Below are 17,431 nucleotides of genomic sequence, written 5' to 3' on the forward strand. Positions count from 1 at the left end.
CTTCTTTTGTTTCAAAAATTGTGGAACAAAGTAAATGTTTACTGGTTTTTTAACTGGTAAGCACACATCCAAGAGTGTGGCGCCCAGGAGCGTGAGATAGTACTCCACTAGTTATTTGGGATTTCTAAATTCTACTGTAATACCAAGGACTAGACCCAGTCTTTGCTTCTTTTTCCTAATAAATACAACCCAGAGTGCATGATTTAGTTCCACATCGACAAACGAGATACGGACATCCTATGTCGTGGAATTGTCACGACAGATGTCCTCGTCGAAGGACTTTGTTGTGGAGCCATTGCGACGAGGTTAGCTTAAAGGGGTTAAACGGGACAAACGACACGGAGAGTTTATACTGGTTCAGCCCCTTGCGGTGAAGGTAAAAGCCTACTCCAGTTTGAGATGGTATGCTAGGGTTTCGATTATCAGGGAGCGAATACACTTTGCCTAGCTTTCGGTCTATTGTTTCTTGTCCCAAGTTGTTGTCGGGTCGTCCCCTTATATACATGGGTTGACGCCCTGCGGTTTACAGAGTCCTGGCCGGCTCATACAAACGTGTCCGGCTCGGTGACTTATCTTACATGCCTTATAATACAAGTTACATATACATGGCGATTTATACTCATGGGCCTTAAGCCGCCTCTCGGTTTGGGCCCTTTAACATGCCTACTTCATGAACCGCCACCTTCACATACTCATGGGCTTTGTCTAGATGAACCACCATTGGGATAACCCGGCCCCTCCTGGGCGGGTCATATTCAATAGTCATATCCCCAACATTAGGCCCCAGGTTGATTTGAACTTGTTTATGTCAATCTTCAACACTTAGAAAAACCCTTATTCATCTTCTTGTGAAACATTGTTACCCGTCATGATGTCATCTCCGGAAATTGCGGTAACCCACCGTGACGTCACCTATGATTAATACTACACATGGCCCAAATCTTTAATAAATCTTTTCCTTTACTGACCTCCAAAAATCGAGGCGCCCGCACCGTCACATATCCACTTTCATGTCTCCTCGATTCCCGCGCCTGCCACTTATCCTTCCGGCCTTATAAATAGGGTCACGGGTTCACTTTTCATTCTCCCCATTTGCCTTCTCTCCTTCTTCTTCCTCCTCGCGACGCTCCAGTACGCCCGAGCTCCACCGCCGTCAACCTTCGTCCCCTTCGTCAACTCCGGCCGCCGCATCACCCTGGATGGACCAGAACACGGCGGCACTCCTCCTCTGTCAATCAGCATCGGTAAGTCTTCCCCTTTCCTCTTCATAAATCTATGTTAGGGTTTCTCTGTTCGTCGGTGTTCATCACCGTTCTTCCCTTTCTCCGTCCTAGATCGCATAGTTTTGATCTGAAAATAGCACAGATCTTGCGTGGTAACAGTTTTAGCACTTATTTTTTGATATCAGACTATATCCTCATTGTAATAGATCTCATCTGAGCACTCCCATTTTTTTGTTGCCGCCATCTTAGGTTTAGCTTTTATTTCCTTTTTCTGAACAAATGCAGATCCAATCTTATAACTTCAACCTGTGAAACTTGTTTGTCCCAACACTTCGTAGAATTTGCTCTTGTCAGATTTTAAATATCCGTGCTGGTCAGGGCGGCTTATATCACCGGCTTACAATTACCCATATATCATTAGGCCCCATCTAAGCCGCCATTCTGATTATATACTGCATCTTTTACTTCTGGTTTGAAAGAATGTATTAACTTAAACATGCCAACCTTTCTTCTTTTTCAGGCTTCTTTGTTCCCGCCAAAAACAACCACTTCATGCAATTGGTTTCCTTCCATTGTCACCGAAGGCACTCTCCAGGATTTTATTAAAGTCGGGTATTTGCCAGCAAAGAACGTCATGCATTATCGCGCCCCCAAACCGGATGAAGAAAGACCTCAACCGAAGGATGGTGAGGTCATTGTTTTCACTGACCATATGAACCGGGGCTTCTCACCACCCGGCTCTAAGTTTTTTCGAGACGTTCTGCACTTCTTTCAACTCCACCCGCAAGACATTGGACCCAACTCCGTGTCAAACATTTTCAACTTTCAAGTCTTCTGTGAAGTATACCTTCAAATGGAGCCCAGTGTCAAACTCTTCAGGGAATTTTTCTATTTGAACCGCCAAAATGAGTATACAAACGGGCATAGCTTGGAACTTGGCGGAATCTCCATCCAACGAAGAAGAGACTCCATCTTCCCTTATGCCCGCCTCCTGAGTCACCCCAAGGATTGGAACCAGACATGGTTTTACTGCAAGGATACCTCTCCGGCTGATGAGAATCCATTGTCGGGTTATCGTATTGAACGTCTTGACCCAAAGCATAACCTTCCAGAAAATCTCTCAGGCGTTGAACGTAAAAAGCTTGCCCCATAATTGTGAAGGTCAAGGCGCTGCTGGGAAACGGACTAACTGGCATTGATTTGGTCCGGTGCTGGGTCTCGTGGCAGATCATACCCTTGAGCCGCCGACCCGGCTTAATGTGTACTTACAAAGGCGGTGTAAAGGATCCATTACGCCACAGCCCCTTGCGTTTAATAGATGATGCAATTACTAAAATGACCAAAAATCTTCTAAATGAAGATACAAAAGACTGCAGTAAAGTGGGTCTGAACCCTTTCTGCACACTTAACACGCCGCCGAGCATGAGCCTCTGAATTTACTTTATTTTTATCTCATTAGTCAGATATTGTACTAACCAAATTTTACTGTCTTTCACAGGCTAAATCTGAATTTTGGAAGGCAAAGTATGACCATGAAGCCGCCAAAACAGCCAGGGCTGCCAAGATAGCCGCCAAGAAGCCCACCGAGAAGCATAAGAAAAAAAATCAAGAGCATCTGGAATGTTTGAGCTAGATGATAATTCTGAGTCAGAGGTAGCCCTTGACTCCCTTGGCACCTTCTTTAATTATCTTATTGACATTGACTACTCTCAGGATGACACGGGGGCCAGCCAAGCAGTTGAAGAAGAGGTAATCATTATTCCCTCCGGCTCAGCACCTTTGCCAAGACAGAAAATTTGACGAGTAATCCGGAAAGTGAGCTTTTCACACCCCTTAGCTCATTTGGATCCTCACTTTCTTTTGAAGCAACAGCAGCACGAGAGCCGATGCCAGACTCGGAACAGCGGAGGTGAAGAGTTGTCCTCCGGCTTACCGAACACTCCAGTTCCACGGAAACGCAAAACTAGGTCCTTTTAAGCTTAAATTCTCTATATCCGCTGGTGGGTCTCATTCACTAGTTTCTCAATTCTTCTTATTCAAATTAATAGGAGGTTTCCCGTTCTTCCTCTGGCGACTCATCGCAGACTCAGCTGTCGGCTTTCAAGACTGCCCCTGGGTAATAATACTTACCTTTTGTTTTGTACCTCTTTTATACTCTTATGATTATATCAACTTGCCACAACCCATGCAGTGGTCAAGCAAAGCCTAGTAAGAAGGCAAAGGTGACCAAACCAACTGAGTCACCTGAAGTTGTTGAAGCGGAGCAGCAAGTCTCCGCACCCGAAGTCTCTGAAAACAGCCAGAAGAACCTGTCTCTGACGATCCACCTAAAATTCCTGATCTCTTTGTTGATCAGGCCAATACTGACTCTTTGAACATTGAACCATCAAGCTCGCTTAAGCCGTCAGACACTCATACTGATGACGTTCTGATCACTGGCACCGGCTTTACAGAACCGGGAAATCCAACCATCTTGGCCAAGCACTCCGCCAAGCAAGAGGTTATTGAGAGGCAGAAAGTGAGGTTTGATGTCTCTCACTATGCCCAATTGAGCAACAGTGAAATTCTGTCTGGCTACCTCAACCAAGTACACTTCAGCCGTGATCTTGAAATCGATATGGTGAAGCAGATGCATCAAAAGTATGAGGTATGACTTCCGGCTTTAAATAAGTTATGTATATCTGCTACCTCTTGAGCACTGCGTTGGATTCCCCCGAAAAGGAGAGGATGATGCAGCAAAGTAGCGTAAGTATTTCCCTCAGTTTTTGAGAACCAAGGTATCAATCCAGTAGGAGGCTACGCGCGAGTCCCTCGTACCTACACAAAAACAATAGCTCAACGCAACCAACGCGCTTAGGGGTTGTCAATCCCTTCACGGTCACTTACGAAAGTGAGATCTGATAGAGATGATAAATAATATTTTTGGTATAGAGATGCAAAGTGAAAAGTAAAAGGCAAAGTAAAAAAGCAAAGTAATAATAAAGTGATGGAGATTAATATGATGAGAAAGAGACCCGGGGGCCATAGGTTTTACTAGTGGCTTCTCTCAAGAGTATAAGTATTCTACGGTGGGTGAACAAATTACTGTTGAGCAATTGCGAGAATTGAGCATAGTTATGAGAATATCTAGGTATGATCATGTATATAGGCATCACGTCCAGACAAGTAGACTGACTCCTGCCTGCATCTACTACTATTACTCCACTCATCGACCGCTATCCAGCATGCATCTAGAGTATTAAGTTAAAAACAGAGTAACTCCTTAAGCAAGATGACATGATGTAGAGGGATAGTTTCATGTAATATGATAAAAAAACCCATCTTGTTATCCTCGATGGCAACAATACAATACGTGCCTTGCTGCCCCTTCTGTCACTGGGAAAGGACACCGCAAGATCGAACCCAAAGCTAAGCACTTTTCCCATGGCAAGAAAAACCAATCTAGTAGGCCAAACCAAACTGATAATTCGAAGAGACTTGCAAAGATAACCAATCATACATAAAAGAATTCAGAGAAGATTCAAATATTATTCATAGATAGACTGGATAATAAACCCACAATTCATCGGTCTCAACAAACACACCGCAAAAAGAAGATTACATCGAATAGATCTCCACGAGAGAGGGGGAGAACATTGTATTGAGATCCAAAAAGAGAGAAGAAGCCATCTAGCTACTAACTATGGACCCGTAGGTCTGAAGTAAACTACTCACACTTCATCAGAGGGGCTTGGAAGATGATGTAGAAGCCCTCCGTGATTGATGCCCCCTCCGGCGGAGCTCCGGAACAGGCCCCAAGATGGGATCTCGTGTATACAGAAAGTTGCAGCGGTGGAATTAGGTTTTGGCTCCGTATCTGATCGTTTGGGGGTACGTGGGTATATATAGGAGGAAGAAGTACGCCGGTGGAGCAATAGGGGGGCCACAAGGGTGGAGCTCGCGCCTGGGGGGGAGGGGGGGGGGGCAGGCGCGCCCCCTACCTCGTGGCCTCCTGTTAATTGGCTTGATGTAGGGTCCAAGTCTTCTGAGTTGTATTCGTTGAGAAAATCACATTCCCGAAGGTTTCATTCCGTTTGGATTCCGTTTGATATTCCTTTTCTTCGAAACCCTAAAACAGGCAAAAAACATCAATTCTGGGCTAGGCCTCCGGTTAATAGGTTAGTCCCAAAAATAATATAAATGTGGATAATAAAGCCCAATAATGTCCAAAGCAGTAGATAATATAGCATGGAGCAATCAAAAATTATAGATACGTTGTGTTGGGGATCGTAGCAGAAATTAAAAAAATTCTACGCATCACCAAGATCAATCTATGGAGTATTCTAGCAACGAGGGGAATAGGAGTGCATCTACATACCCTTGTAGATCGCGAGCGGAAGCGTTCAAGTGAACGGGGATGATGGAGTCGTACTCACCGTGATCCAAATCACCGATGACCAAGTGCCGAACGGACAGCACCTCCGCGTTCAACACACGTACGGTTGGAAAGACGTCTCCTCCTTCTTGATCCAGCAAGGGGGAAGGAGAGGTTGATGAAGATCCAACAGCACGATGGTGTGGTGGTGGATGCAGCAGGATCCCGGCAGGGCTTCGCCAAGCACAAGCGGGGAGGAGAGGTGTTACGGAGGGAGAGGAAGGCGCCAAGAGCAAGGTGCGGCTGCCCTCCCTCCCTTCCACTATATATAGGGGCTAGGTGGGGCGCATGCCCCCTTGGAGATCCCATCTAAAAGGGGGGGCGGCGGCCCCTGGGGGCAACGGCCCCCTTAGGGTTTCCAACCAGGGGGCGCATGCCCCCTCGGGGGGCAACGGCCCCCTAGGGTTTCCAACCCTAGGCGCCTTGGCAAGGGAAATAGCTCCAGTGTTGTCACAGAAGAGAGTCATCGGCCCCGACGCATTGGGTATGACTCCTAGGTCGGTGATGAACTCCTTCACCCAGATTGCTTCTTGTGCTGCCTCCGAGGCTGCCATGTATTTGGGGCTTCTTCATGCGTTTGACACCTATGTGACCAAGGCGGCAGTGCCATGTGGGACTATCATTATGAACCTTACATCTTTTGGTATTCACACTATGAATATGTGTAGCATTATGCTCGAGATTCATTAAGAATAAACCATTCACCATCGGAGCATGACCATAAAACATATCTCTCATATAAATAGGACAACCATTATTCTCGGATTTAAATGAGTAGCCATCTCATATTAAACGAGATCCTGATACAATGTTCATGCTCAAAGCTGGCACTAAATAACAATTATTGAGGTTTAAAACTAATCCCATAGGTAAATGTAGAGGTAGCGTGCCGACGGTGATCACATCGACCTTGGAACCATTCCCGACACGCGTCGTCACCTCGTCCTTCGCCAGTCTCCGTTTATTCCGCAGCTCCTGCTTTGAGTTACAAATGTGAACAACCGCACCGGTATCAAATACCCAGGAGCTACTACGAGTACTGGTAAGGTACACATCAATTACATGTATATCACATATACCTTTCGTGATGCCGGCCTTCTTGTCCGCTAAGTATTTGGGGCAGTTCCGCTTCTAGTGACCACTTCCCTTGCAATAAAAACACTCAGTCTCGGGCTTGGGTCCATTCTTTGGCTTCTTCCCGGCAACTTGCTTACCGGGCGCGGCAACTCCCTTGCCGTCCTTCTTGAAGTTCTTCTTACCCTTGCCTTTCTTGAACTTAGTGGTTTTATTCACCATCAACACTTGATGTTCCTTTTTGACTTCTACCTCCGCTGATTTCAGCATTGCAAATACTTCAGGAATGGTCTTTTCCATCCCCTGCATATTGAAGTTCATCACAAAGCTCTTGTAGCTCGGTGGAAGCGACTGAAGGATTCTGTCAATGACCGCATCATCCGGGAGATTAACTCCCAGCTGAGTCAAGCGGTTATGCAACCCAGACATTTTGAGTATGTCCTCACTGACAGAACTATTTCCCTCCATCTTACAGCTGAAGAACTTGTCGGAGACTTCATATCTCTCGACCCGGGCATGAGCTTGAAAAACCATTTTCAGCTCTTCGAACATCTCATATGCTCCATGTCTCTCAAAACGTTTTTGGAGCCCCGGTTCTAAGCTGTAAAGCATGCCGCACTGAACGAGGGAGTAATCATCAGCACGTGTCTGCCAAGCATTCATAACGTCTTGGTTCTGTGGGACGGTGCGTCACCTAGCGGTGCTTCTAGGACATAATCTTTCTTGGCAGCTATGAGGATGATCCTCAGGTTCCGGACCCAGTCCGTATAGTTGCTGCCATCGTCTTTCAGCTTGGTTTTCTCTAGGAACGCGTTGAAGTTGAGGACAACGTGGGCCATTTGATCTACAAGACATATTGTAAAGATTTTAGACTAAGTTCATGATAATTAAGTTCATCTAATCAAATTATTAAATGAACTCCCACTCAGATAGACATCCCTCCAGTCATCTAAGTATAACATGATCCAAGTTAACTAGGTCGTGTTCGATCATCACGTGAGGCAGACTAGTCAACATCGGTGAACATCTTCATGTTGATCGTATCTTCTATATGACTCATGCTCGACCTTTCTGTCTTCTGTGTTCCGAGGCCATGTCTGTACATGCTAGGCTCGTCAAGTCAACCTAAGTGTATTGCGTGTGTAAATCTGTCTTACACCTGTTGTATTCGAACGTTAGAATCTATCACACCCGATCATCACGTGGTGCTTCGAAACAATGAACCTTCGCAATAGTGCACAGTTAGGGGGAACACTTTCTTGAAATTATTACGAGGGATCATCTTATTTAAGCTACCGTCGTTCTAAGAAAATAAGATGTAAAACATGATAAACATCACATGCAATCAAATAGTGACATGATATGGCCAATATCATTTGCTCCTTTGATCTCCATCTTCGGGGCTCCATGATTATCGTTGTCACCGGCATGACACCATGATCTCCATCATCGTGTCTTCTTGAAGTTGTCTCGTCATCTATTACTTCTGCTACTATGGTAACGCTTTAGCAATAAAGTAAAGTAATTACATGACGTTTATGTTGACACGCAGGTCATAAATAAATAAAGACAACTCCTATGGCTCCTGTCGGTTGTCATACTCATCGACATGCAAGTCGTGATTCCTATTACAAGAACATGATCAATCTCATACATCACATATATCATTCATCATTCATCACAACCTTTGGCCATATCACATCACAAAACACTTGCTGCAAAAACAAGTTAGACGTCCTCTAATTGTTGTTGCAAGTTTTTACGTGGCTGCTATAGGTTTCTAGCAAGAACGTTTCTTACCTACGCCAAAACCACAACGTGAATTGCCAATTTCTATTTACCATTCATAAGGACCCTGTTCATCGAATCCGATCCGACTAAAGTGGGAGAGACAGACACCCGCCAGCAACCTTATGCAACTAGTGCATGTCAGTCGGTGGAACCGGTCTCACATAAGCGTACGTGTAAGGTTGGTCTAGGCCACTTTATCCCACGATGCCGCTGAATCAAGATAAAACTAGTAACGGCAAGAAAATTGACAATATCGACGCCCACAACTACTTTGTGTTCTACTCGTGCATAGTAACTACGCATAGACCTAGCTCATGATGCCACTGTTGGGGATCGTAGCAGAAATTAAAAAAATTCTACGCATCACCAAGATCAATCTATGGAGTATTCTAGCAACGAGGGGAATAGGAGTGCATCTACATACCCTTGTAGATCGCGAGCGGAAGCGTTCAAGTGAACGGGGATGATGGAGTCATACTCGCCGTGATCCAAATCATCGATGACCAAGTGCCGAACGGACAGCACCTCCGCATTCAACACACGTACGGTTGGGAAGACGTCTCCTCCTTCTTGATCCAGCAAGGGGGAAGGAGAGGTTGATGAAGATCCAGCAGCAGGACGGCGTGGCGGTGGATGCAGCAGGATCCCGACAGGGCTTCGCCAAGCACAAGCGGGGAGGAGAGGTGTTACGGAGGGAGAGGGAGGCGCCAAGAGCAAGGTGCGGCTGCCCTCCCTCCCTTCCACTATATATAGGGGCTAGGGGGGCGCATGCCCCCTTGGAGATCCCATCTAAAAGGGGGGGCGGCGGCCCCTGGGGGCAACGGCCCCCTTAGGGTTTCCAACCAGGGGGCGCATGCCCCCTCGGGGGGCAACGACCCCCTTAGGGTTTCCAACCAGGGGGCGCATGCCCCCTCGGGGGGGCAACGACCCCCTTAGGGTTTCCAACCAGGGGGCGCATGCCCCCTCGGGGGGCAACGGCCCCCTAGGGTTTCCAACCCTAGGCGCCTTGGGCCCTTGGGTGGGGCACACCAGCCCATCAGGGGCTGGTTCCCACGCCACTTCAGCCCATGGGGACCTCCGGGATAGGTGGCCCCATCTGGTGGACCCCCGGGACCCTTCCGGTGGTCCCGGTACAATACCGGTAACCCCCAAAACCTTCCCGCTGGCCGAAACTGGACTTCCTATATATAAATCTTTACCTCCGGACCATTCCAGAACTCCTCGTGACGTCCGGGATCTCATCCGGGACTCCGAACAACTTTCGGGTTACTGCATACTAATATCTCTACAACCCTAGCGTCACCGAACCTTAAGTGTGTAGACCCTATGGGTTCGGGAGACATGCAGACATGACCGAGACGCCTCTCCGGTCAATAACCAACAGCAGGATCTGGATACCCATGTTGGCTCCCACATACTCCTCGATGATCTCATCGGATGAACCACGATGTCGAGGACTTAATCAATCCCGTATTCAATTCCCTTTGTCAATCGGTATGTTACTTGCCCGAGACTCGATCGTCGGTATCCCAATACCTTGTTCAATCTCGTTACCGGCAAGTCACTTTACTCGTACTGTAATGCATGATCCCGTGACCAACCCTTTGGTCACATTGAGCTCATTATGATGATGCATTACCGAGTGGGCCCAGAGATACCTCTCCGTCATACGGATGACAAATCCCAGTCTCGATTCGTGCCAACCCAACAGACACTTTCGGAGATACCCGTGGTGCACCTTTATAGCCACCCAGTTATGTTGTGACATTTGATACACCCAAAGCACTCCTACGGTATCCGGGAGTTGCACAATCTCATGGTCTAAGGAAATGATACTTGACATTAGAAAAGCTCTCACAAAATGAACTTACACGATCTTTGTGCTATGCTAAGGTTTGGGTCTTGTCCATCACATCATTCTCCTAATGATGTGATCCCGTTATCAATGACATCCCCATGTCCATAGCCAGGAAACCATGACTAACTGTTGATCAACGAGCTAGTCAACTAGAGGCTCACTAGGGACACATTGTGGTCTATGTATTCACACATGTATTACGATTTCCGGATAATACAATTATAGAATGAATAATAGACAATTATCATGAACAAGGAAATATAATAATCATTTTATTACTGCCTCTAGGGCATATTTCCAACACGTTGGAGACGTATCAAGCATCCCCAAACTTAATTCCTTCTTGTCCTCGACTAGGTAAATGATAAAAACAGATTTTTTGATGCGGAGTGCTACTTGGCATAATTTTAATGTAATTCTTCTTAATTGTGGTATGAATATTCAGATCCGAAAGATTCAAGACAAAAGTTCATATTGACATAAAAATGATAATACTTCAAGCATACTAACTAAGCAATTATGTCTTCTCAAAATAACATGGCCAAAGAAAGTTCATCCCTACAAAATCATATGGTTTAGTCATGTTTCATTTTCGTCACACAAGAATGCTATCATCATGCACAACCCTGATGACAAGCCAAGCAATTGTTTCATACTTTAGTAATCTCAAATCTATAAACTTTCACGCAATATATGAGCGCGAGCCATGGACATATCACTATAGGTGGAATAGAATATAATGAGGGGGTTATGTGGAGAAGACAAAAAAGGAGGAAGTCTCACATCAACGAGGCTAATCAATGGGCTATGGAGATGCCCACCGATTGATGTTAATGCAAGGAGTAGGGATTTCCATGCAACGGATGCACTAGAGCTATAAATGTATGAAAGCTCAACAAAAGAAACTAGTGGGTGTGCATCCAACTTGCTTGCTCATGAAGACCTAGGGCACTTGAGGAGGCCCATTGTTGGAATATACAAGCCAAGTTCTATAATGAAAAATTCCCACTAGTATATGAAAGTGATAACATGAGAGACTCTCTACTATGAAGATCATGGTGCTACTTTGAAGCACAAGTGTGGTAAAAGGATAGTAACATTGTCCCTTCTCTCTTTTTCTCTCATCATTTTTTTGGGCCTTCTCTTTTTTATGGCCTTTCTCTTTTTTGGGGGGCCTTCTCTTTTTTTATGGCCTTTCTCTTTTTTTATTCCTCACTTGGGACAATGCTCTAATAATGATGATCATCACATTTCTATTTATTTACAACTCAATGATTACAACTCGATACTAGAACAAAGATGACTCTATATGAATGCCTCCGGCGGTGTACCGGGATATGCAATGAATCAAGACAGACAAGCTAGTATGGAAGAATTATGAACGGTGGCTTTGCCACAAATACTATGTCAACTACATGATCATGCTAAGCAATATGACAATGATGAATGTGTCATGATGAACAGAATGATGGAAAGTTGCATGGCAATATATCTCAGAATGGCTATGGAAATGCCATAATAGGTAGGTATGGTGGCTGTTTTGAGGAAGATATAAGGAGGTTTATGTGTGAAAGAGCGTATCATATCACGGGGTTTGGATGCACCGGTGAAGTTTGCGCCAACTCTCAATGTGAGAAAGGGCAATGCATGGTACCGAAGAGGCTAACAAGGATGGAAGGTTGAGAGTGCGTATAATCCATGGACTCAACATTAGTCATAAAGAACTCATATACTTATTGCAAAAATCTACAAGTCATCAAAAACCTCGGTACTACGCGCATGCTCCTAGGGGGATAGATTGGTAGGAAAAGACCATCGCTCGTCCCCGACCGCCACTCATAAGGAAGACAATAAAATAACACCTCATGTTTCAAATTTGTTGCATAACGTTTACCATACGTGCATGCTACGGGACTTGCAAACCTCAATACAAGTATTTCTCAATTTCACAACTACTCAACTAGCATGACTTTGATATTATTACCTCCATATCTCAAAACAATCATCAAGCATCAAACTTATCTTAGTATTCAACACACTCATAAGAAAGTTTTATTATTAATCTTTCATACCAAGCGTATTAGGATTTTAAGCAAATTACCATGTTATTAAGACTCTCAAAATAATCTAAGTGAAGCATGAGAGATCAATAGTTTCTATAAAAAAATCCACCACCGTGCTCTAAAAGATATAAGTGAAGCACTAGAGCAAAATTATATAACTCAAAAGATATAAGTGAAGCACTAGAGCAAAATTATATAACTCAAAAGATATAAGTGAAGCACTAGAGTAAAACTATAAAGCTCAAAAGATATAAGTGAAGCACATAGAGTATTCTATCAAATTCCAAATTATGTATGGCTCTCTCAAAAGGTGTGTACAGCAAGGATGATTGTGTAGACTAACAAGCAAAGACTCAAATCATAAAAGACGCTCCAAGCAAAACACATATCATGTGGTGAATAAAAATATAGCTCCAAGTAAAGTTACCGATAGAAGTAGACGAAAGAGGGGATGCCTTCCGGGGCATCCCCAAGCTTTGGCTTTTAGGTGTCCTTAGATTATCTTGGGGGTGCCATGGGCATCCCCAAGCTTAGGCTCTTGCCACTCCTTGTTCCATAATCCGTCAAATCTTTACCCAAAACTTGAAAACTTCACAACACAAAACTTAAAGTAGAAAATCTCGTGAGCTCCGTTAGCGAAAGAAAACAAAAGACCACTTCAAGGTACTGTAATGAAATCATTCTTTATTTATATGGGTGTTATACCTACTGTATTACAACTTCTCTATGGATTATAAATTATTTTACTAGCCATAGATTCATCAAAATAAGCAAACAACACACGAAAAACAGAATCTGTCAAAAACAGAACAGTCTGTAGTAATCTGTAGCTAGTGCAAGATATGGAACCCCAAAAATTCTTAAATAAATTTCTGGACGTGAGGAATTTATATATGTATCATCTTCAAAAAGAATTAACTAAATAGCACTTTCCAAATAAAAATGACAGCAGTTCTCGTAAGTGCTAAAGTTTCTGTTTTTTACAGCAAGTTCAACAAGACTTTCCCCAAGTCTTCCCAACGGTTCTACTTGGCACAAACACTAATTAAACACAAAAAACACAAACAAAACAGAGTCTAAATAATTTATTTATTACTAAACAGGAGCAGAAAGCAAGGAATAAAAATAAAATTGGGTTGCCTCCCAACAAGCGCTATCGTTTAACGCCCCTAGCTAGGCATAACAAGCAAGAATAGATATAGGTATTGCCATATTTGGTAGGCGATCCATAAGTGGCTCTCATGATAGATTCATAAGGTAATTTTATTTTCTTTCTAGGGAAGTGTTCCATGCCCTTTTTAATGTAAATTGGAATCTAATATTCCGTTCCTTCATATCAATAATTGCACCAACCGTTCTAAGGAAAGGTCTACCGAGAATAATAGGGCAAGAAGGATTGCAATCTATATCAAGAATGATAAAATCTACGGGCACATAATTCCTATTTTCAACAATAAGAACATCATTAATTATTCCCATAGGTTTCTTAATAGTGGAATCCACAAGATGCAGTTTTAGAGAGCAATCATCAAAATCATGGAAATCTAGCAAATCACACAAAGTATTGGGAATAGTAGACACTAGCACCCAAATCACACAAAGCATAAAACTCATAATCTTTAATTTTAATTTTAATAGTAGGTTCCCACTCATCATAAATTTTTCTAGGGATAGAAACTTTCAACTCAAGTGTTTCTTCATCAGATTGCATCAAGGCATAAACGATATGTTTGGTAAAGGCTTTATTTTGACTATAAGCATGAGGAGAATTTAGCATGGATTGCAACAACGAAATACAATCAATCAAAGAGCAATTTTCATAATTAAATTCCTTGAAATCAAATATAGTGGGTTTAGCATCATCTAGGGTTTTATTTCTTTTAATCCCACTTTTATCAATTTCACCATCAAGATCTAAATACTCCGAATTTTTAGAACGCCTTCTAGGTAAAGGTGGATCATATTCAGTCCCATCATTATCAAGATTAATATTGCAAAACAAAAATTTAATAGAGGACACATCAATAACTTTTAGATCTTCATCATTATTTTCATAGGAACTAGAAGAACACGCTTTAATAAAGGAATCTTTCATAGCACGCGTCCGAGCGGTTCTTTCCTTGCACTTATCAATGGAAATTCTCATGGCTTTGAGAGACTCATTGATATCATGCTTAGGAGGAATAGATCTAAGCTTTAAAGAATCAACATCAAGAGAAATTCTATCAACGTTCCTAGCCAAATCATCAATCTTAAGCAATTTTTCTTCAATCATAGCATTAAAATTCTTTTGCGAAGAAATAAATTCTTTAATATTAGATTCAAAATTAGAGGGCATATTATTATAATTTCCATAAGAATTGTTGTAGGAATTACCATAATTATTAGAGGGATTACTAGGATAAGGCCTAGGATTGAAATTTCCTCTATACGCGTTGTTACCAAAATTGTTCCTACCAACAAAATTCACATCCATAGATTCATTATTATTCTCAATCAAAGTAGACAAGGGCATATCATTAGGATCAGAATAAACACTCTTATTAGCAAATAATTTCATAAGTTCATCCATCTTTCCACTCAAAACATTAATTTCTTCTATCGCATGCACCTTTTTATTAGTAGATCTTTCAGTATGCCATTGAGAATAATTAACCATAATATTATCTAGGAGTTTAGTAGCTTCTCCTAAGGTGATTTCCATAAAAGTGCCTCCCGCGGACGAATCCAAAAGATTTCTAGAAGCAAAATTCAATCCGGCGTAAAATTTTTGTATAATCATCCACAAATTTAAACCATGAGTAGGGCAATTACGTATAATTAATTTCATTCTCTCCCAAGCTCGTGCAACATGTTCATGATCAAGTTGCTTAAAGTTCATAATATCGTTTCTAAGAGAGATGATCTTAGCTGGAGGAAAATACTTAGAGATAAAAGCATCTTTGCACTTGTTTCATGAATCAATACTATTTTTAGGCAAAGACGAAAACCAAGTTTTAGCACGATCTCTAAGCGAAAAAGAAAATAGATTCAAGTTAACAATATCATTATCGACATCTTTCTTCTTTTGCATGTCACACAAATCAACGAAGCTATTAAGATGGGTAGCGGCATCTTCACTAGGAAGGCCGGAGAACGGATCTTTCATGACAAGATTCAGCAAAGCAGCATTAATTTCACAAGATTCAGCATCGGTAAGAGGAGCAATCGGAGTGCTAAGGAAATCATTATTGTTGGTATTGGTGAAGTCACACAATTTAGTATTATCTTGAGCCATCGCGACAAACAAGCAATCCAACACACAAGCAAACAAAAGGAAAACGGGCAAAAAGAGGCAAATAGAGAAAGAGAGGGAGGATAGAGAGAGAGGGCGAATAAAACGGCAAGGGTGAAGTGGGGGAGAGGAAAATGAGAGGCAAATGGCAAATAATGTAATGCGGGAGATAGGGATTGTGATGGGTACTTGGTATGTTGACTTTTGCGCAGACTCCCCGGTAACGGCGCCAGAAATTCTTCTTGCTACCTCTTGAGCACTGCGTTGGATTTCCCCGAAGAGGATAGGATGATGCAGCAAAGTAGCGTAAGTATTTCCCTCAGTTTTTGAGAACCAAGGTATCAATCTAGTAGGAGGCTACACGCGAGTCCCTCGTACCTACACAAAAACAATAGCTCAACGCAACCAACACGTTTAGGGGTTGTCAATCCCTTCACAGTCACTTACGAAAGTGAGATCTGATAGAGATGATAAATAATATTTTTGGTATTTTTGGTATAGAGATGCAAAGTGAAAAGTAAAAGGCAAAGTAAAAAAATCAAAGCAATAATAAAGTGATGGAGATTAATATGATGAGAAAGAGATCCGGGGGCCATAGGTTTCACTAGTGGCTTCTCTCAAGAGTATAAGTATTCTACGGTGGGTGAACAAATTACTGTTGAGAAATTGACAGAATTGAGCATAATTATGAGAATATCTAGGTATGATCATGTATATAGGCATCACGTCCGAGACAAGTAGACCGACTTGTGCCTGCATCTACTACTATTACTCCACTCATCGACCGCTATCCAGCATGCATCTAGAGTATTAAGTTAAAAACAGAGTAACGCCTTAAGCAAGATGACATGATGTAGAGGGATAGTTTCATGCAATATGATAAAAAAACCATCTTGTTATCCTTGATGGCAACAATACAATACGTGCCTTGCTGCCCCTTCTGTCACTGGGAAAGGACACCGCAAGATCGAACCCAAAGCTAAGTACTTCTCCCATGGCAAGAAAAACCAATCTAGTAGGCCAAACCAAACTGATAATTCGAAGAGACTTCCAAAGATAACCAATCATACATAAAAGAATTCAGAGAAGATTCAAATATTATTCATAGATAGACTGGATCATAAACCCACAATTCATCAGTCTCAACAAACACACCGCAAAAAGAAGATTACATCGAATAGATCTCCACGAGAGAGGGGGAGAACATTGTATTGAGATCCAAAAAGAAAGAAGAAGCCATCTAGCTACTAACTATGGACCCGTAGGTCTAAAGTAAACTAATCACACTTCATCGGAGGGGCTTGGATGATGATGTAGACGCCCTCTGTGATCGATGCCCCCTCCGGCGGAGCTCCGGAACAGGCCCCAAGATGGGATCTCGTGGATACAGAAAGTTGTGGTGGTGGAATTAGGTTTTTGGCTCCGTATCTGATCGTTTGGGGGTACGTGGGTATATATAGGAGGAAGAAGTACGTCGGTGGAGCAACAGGGGGCCCACGAGGGTGGAGGGCGCGCCCGGGGGGGGGGGGGAGGCGCGCCCCCTACCTCGTGGCCTCCTGTAAATTGGCTTGACGTAGGGTCCAAGTCTCCTGAGTTGTATTCGGTGAGAAAATCACATTCCCAAAGGTTTCATTCCGTTTGGACTCCGTTTGATATTCCTTTTCTTCGAAACTCTAAAATAGGCAAAAACAACAATTCTGGGCTGGGCCTCCGGTTAATAGGTTAGTCCCAAAA

The sequence above is a fragment of the Triticum dicoccoides genome, chromosome 4A (genome assembly GCF_002162155.2).
Source record: "Triticum dicoccoides isolate Atlit2015 ecotype Zavitan chromosome 4A, WEW_v2.0, whole genome shotgun sequence".
NCBI lineage: Eukaryota > Viridiplantae > Streptophyta > Magnoliopsida > Poales > Poaceae > Triticum > Triticum dicoccoides.